General features: G+C 71.2%; 1 non-coding gene across 1 annotated transcript; it reads left to right on the forward strand.

Moving 5' to 3' along the window:
• The first annotated feature begins 1,082 nt into the window (after positions 1–1,082).
• LOC135889745 (5S ribosomal RNA) lies at positions 1,083–1,201 on the forward strand. Its single transcript, XR_010562075.1, has one exon. It is a non-coding gene; the product is annotated as a 5S ribosomal RNA (ribosomal RNA).
• Positions 1,202–5,000: the final 3,799 nt, after the last annotated feature.

Consider the following 5,000-nt stretch of genomic DNA (forward strand, 5'->3'; position numbering starts at 1 on the left):
TTCGGACTTGGAAAAATTTTTCGGGCTTGGAAAAAATTGTCAGCCCGCTTCCTCCGGGTTGACCTGGTGGCCGAGCGGGGACTTGGACAATCTTTCGGACTTGGAAAAAAAAATTTCAGCCCGCTTCCTCCGGGTTGACCTGGTGGCCGAGCATCTCACCGTCCCCGGACGCAGCGAGGGACTGCCTCCCGGCCGTCAGGATCGGGCCCCTGGAAGTCTGGGTGGGGTGCGGGGGGGGGGGGGGAATTGCCCGACGCCTCCGAGGAGCGCTACCGGGGCGGGCCGGGCCCCCCCTGCTCGAAAAGGAAAAGAAGGATCGGGCCCACGAGAGACAGGGACCCGGCCGCCAGGCAGGCCGACCTGGGTTCACCGTCCCCGGCCGCAGCGAGGGACTGCCTCCCGGCTGACTGGATCGGGCCCCTGGAAGTCTGGAAAAAGTTTAACCCGACGCCTCCGAGGAGGGGGCGCCCAGGGAAGGAGGGAGAACCGGGTTGACCTGGCAAAGCGGCCACCAGGTATACCAGTTAAAACCTATGGGTTGACCCGGTGGCCGGAAAGCATACCGGCCAGCCAGGTGAACCCCGTTCGATTCCACGGGTTGACCTGGTGCCCGGGAGGGGACTCGGACGGTTCCCCCCGGGGTACGCCTTCCTCGGCCCGAAGGAACAGGGTGCGAACCAGGCGCGGGGGCGGGGCGGGGAACCGCTGGAACCGCTGGGGGACGGGGGACGGGGAGGGGGGGAATGGATCGGGCCTGCCGGGACCCGGCCGCCAGGCAAGCCGCCCCGGGCTCACCCTCCCTGGCCGCAGCGAGGGACTGCCCCCCCCCCCACCCCCGGCTGACAGGATCGGGCCCGCTGGAAGTCCGGGAAAATATTTTTCCCGACGCCGGAGGGAGGGGGGGGGGGAGGGGAAGGGGCTCTGACGGGCCAGCCCGGGCCCCGGAGCTTGAAAAGGAAAAAAAAGGATCGGGCCCGCGAGAGACGGGGGCCCTGCCGCACGGGGCAGTCCGACCGGGGCTCGCCGTGCGGCAGGCCCGGGCGCCGGCAGGGGAAAGCGGGCGAGGAGGCGCGGAGCCGGGTGCCTACGGCCATACCGGACCGAACGCCCCCGATCCCGTCCGATCTCGGAAGGTAAACCGTCCCGGGCCTGGCTAGTACTTGGATGGGTGACCGCCTGGGAATCCCAGGTGCCGTAGGCAGCTTTTCCCGGTCCGAGCCAGCTCTCTCTCCTTTTTCTGGGGAGGAAGGAGAAGGGGGGGGGGGGGCGGGCCAGAAAGCCCCTCGTCGCTCCTGCCGAGTCGGAGGTCGCGGCCGCAGGTCACGGGTCGGGGCGCCTGGGGTCCGGCTCCCCCCAACACCCACCCGGCTTCCTCCGCGGAGGACCCCCGGCCACCGAAGCCGCTGGGGGAGACCCCGGGCATGGGGCGGACTGGCCCGGCCCCTCCCGGCCCCCCTGCGCCCGGCCGCCGGCCCGCGGGACCGCCCCGAATCCCCCCGCGGCCACCCAGGCGAGGCCTGGCCTGGAGGGCCCCACGGCGGGTGTCAGGCTCCCCGCCGCTTGCCCCACCGGGGACCCACGGCCACCGAAGCCGCTGGGGGGAGACCCCGGGCATGGGGCGGACTGGCGCGGCCCCTCCCGGCCCCCCTGCGCCCGGCCGCCGGCCCGCGGGACCGCCCCGAATCCCCCCGCGGCCACCCAGGCGAGGCCTGGCCTGGAGGGCCCCACGGCGGGTGTCAGGCTCCCCGCCGCTTGCCCCACCGGGGACCCACGGCCACCGAAGCCGCTGGGGGAGACCCCGGGCATGGGGCGGACTGGCCCGGCCCCTCCCGGCCCCCCTGCGCCCGGCCGCCGGCCCGCGGGACCGCCCCGAATCCCCCCCCGGCCACCCAGGCGAGGCCTGGCCTGGAGGGCCCCACGGCGGGTGTCAGGCTCCCCGCCGCTTGCCCCACCGGGGACCCACGGCCACCGAAGCCGCTGGGGGAGACCCCGGGCATGCGGCGGACTGGCCCGGACCCTCCCGGCCCCGCTGCGCCCGGCCGCCGGCCCGCGGGCCCGACCCGAATCCCCCCGCGGCCACCCAGGCGAGGCCTGGCCTGGAGGGCCCCACGGCGGGTCTGCAGCTCCCCCCGGGCTTCCTCCCCCGAGGACCCACGCCCCCCCTGAGCCGCAGGGGGAGACCCCGGGCCCGGGGCGGACTCGCTCGGGCCCCCCCCCTGCGCCCGGCCGCCGGCCCGCGGGACCGCCCCCGAATCCCCCCGCGGCCAGGCAGGAGAGGCCTGGCCTGGATGCCACGGAGGACCCGCGGCCCCCAAAGCCGCAGGAGGCGCCCCCGGCCCCGGGGCCGGTAAGCCCCGTGTCGCTCCCCCCCCCCTCACCCCCCCACCCCCCCCGCGCCTCGCTGCCGGGCACCGGGCACCGCCCCAGAGTCAGCCGCAGCCGGCCGGCCTGAGAGCTGCCCTCCTGTGTGAGACTACGTTGATACTAACCGGCCATCAGGCAGGTCAACCCCATTGCTAGACCTGGGTGGACCTGGTGGCCGAGCGGGGACTTAGGAAATTTTCCAGCCTTTTCCCGGGGCGTGACCTGTTGTCCCGGTGGGGACTTTGAAAATTTTACAGCCGCTTCCCGGGGCTTGACCGGTTGTCCTGAAGGCCCCCCACCCCCACCCCCACCCCCGGGCTCCTGCTCCCCTCTCCCCAGCCTCGGTGCTCCGCTCCCAGCCTCGGAGGCTCCCTCTCTGCGGCGGCTGCATCGCGTCCGAGGACGCTCACCCTCCGGAGGCTGGCTGTAAAGCCTGACACCCACCACCGCCGCCGCCCCGATTCTCCGAGGGGCGACTCTGAGGCCTCCCCCCACCCCCGGACCACCCTGGAGACGACTGCTAAGCCCCCACCCCCGGCCAGTCTAGGGGAAGACTGCTAAGCCTCTCCCCCCCCTGCCCCACCCACCCACACTGTCTGGGGGATGACTATTAAGCCTCCCCCCCGCCCAGCCTGGGGGAAGACTGTTAAGCCTCCCCCCCACCCACCCTGTCTGGGGGACGACTATTAAGCTTCCCCCCCGCCGGAGCGCCCGGGGGACGACTATTAAGCCTTCCCCCGGACTGCCCGGCGGACGACTGCGAAGCCTCCCGCTCAGCCTGGGGGAAGACTGTTAAGCCTCCCCCCCACCCACCCTGTCTGGGGGACGACTATTAAGCTTTCCCCTCCGGAGCGCCCGGGGGACGACTATTAAGCCTCCCCCGGACTGCCCGGGGGATGACTGCGAAGCCTCCCGCTTTGCCTGGGGGAAGACTGTTAAGCCTCCCCCCCCACCCACCCACCCACACTGTCTGGGGGACGACTGTTAAGCTTTCCCCCCCGGAGCGCCCGGGGGACGACTATTAAGCCTCCCCCGGACTGCCCGGGGGACGACTGCGAAGCCTCCCGCTCAGCCTGGGGGAAGACTGTTAAGCCTCCCCCCCCCCCACCCACCCACACTGTCTGGGGGACGACTATTAAGCTTTCCCCCCCGGAGCGCCCGGGGGACGACTATTAAGCCTTCCCCCGGACTGCCCGGGGGACGACTGCGAAGCCTCCCGCTCAGCCTGGGGGAAGACTGTTAAGCCTCCCCCCCACCCACCCTGTCTGGGGGACGACTATTAAGCTTTCCCCTCCGGAGCGCCCGGGGGACGACTATTAAGCCTTCCCCCGGACTGCCCGGGGGACGACTGCGAAGCCTCCCGCTCAGCCTGGGGGAAGACTGTTAAGCCTCCCCCCCACCCACCCACCCACACTGTCCTGGGGACGACTATTAAGCTTCCCCCCCGCCGGAGCGCCCGGGGGACGACTATTAAGCCTTCCCCCGGACTGCCCGGCGGACGACTGCGAAGCCTCCCGCTCAGCCTGGGGGAAGACTGTTAAGCCTCCCCCCCACCCACCCTGTCTGGGGGACGACTATTAAGCTTTCCCCTCCGGAGCGCCCGGGGGACGACTATTAAGCCTTCCCCCGGACTGCCCGGGGGACGACTATTAAGCCTCCCCCGGACCTGCTCCATCTCGACTATTAAGCCCCCCTCTGTGGTCCTCAGGACCACTGCCGCGCGGCCCGCGGAGTGGGGTGACACCCGGGCCGCACAGCAAACCGGCCACCAGGTCAACCCATTGAATCCAATGGGTTGACCTGGTGGCCGGAAATCAAACCGGCCACCAGGTCAACCCATTAGATTCAGTGGGTTGACCTGGTGGCCGAGCGGGGACTTGGAAAATTTTACAGCCGCTTCCCCGGGGGTTGACCTGTTGTCCCGGTGGGGACTTTGAAATTTTTACAGCCGCTTCCCCGGGGGTTGACCGGTTGTCCTGAAGGCCCCCCACCCCACCCCCTCCCGGGCTCCTGCTCCCCTCTCCCCAGTCTCGGTGCTCCGCTCCCAGCCTCGGAGGCTGCCTCTCTGCGGCGGCTGCATCGCGTCCGAGGACGCTCACCCTCCGGAGGCTGGCTGTAAAGCCTGACACCCACCGCCGCCGCCGACCCGACTCTCCGAGGGACGACTCTGAGGCCTCCCCCCACCCCCGGACCACCCTGGAGACGACTGCTAAGCCTCCCCCACCGGACCGCCCGAGGGAAGACTGCTACGCCTCCCGCCAGCCCTTCCCCGCCCAGCCTAGGGGAAGACCGCTAAGCCTCCCCCCCCGCACAGTGTCTGGGGGACGACTATTAAGCCTTCCCCCCCCCCCGGAGCGCCCGGGGGACGACTATTAAGCCTTCCCCCGGACTGCCCGGGGGACGACTGCGAAGCCTCCCGCTCAGCCTGGGGGAAGACTGTTAAGCCTCCCCCCCACCCACCCTGTCTGGGGGACGACTATTAAGCTTTCCCCCCCGGAGCGCCCGGGGGACGACTATTAAGCCTTCCCCCGGACTGCCCGGGGGACGACTGCGAAGCCTCCCGCTCAGCCTGGGGGAAGACTGTTAAGCCTCCCCCCCACCCACCCACCCACACTGTCCTGGGGACGACTATTAAG

This window comes from Emys orbicularis, chromosome 15 (genome assembly GCF_028017835.1).
Source record: "Emys orbicularis isolate rEmyOrb1 chromosome 15, rEmyOrb1.hap1, whole genome shotgun sequence".
NCBI lineage: Eukaryota > Metazoa > Chordata > Testudines > Emydidae > Emys > Emys orbicularis.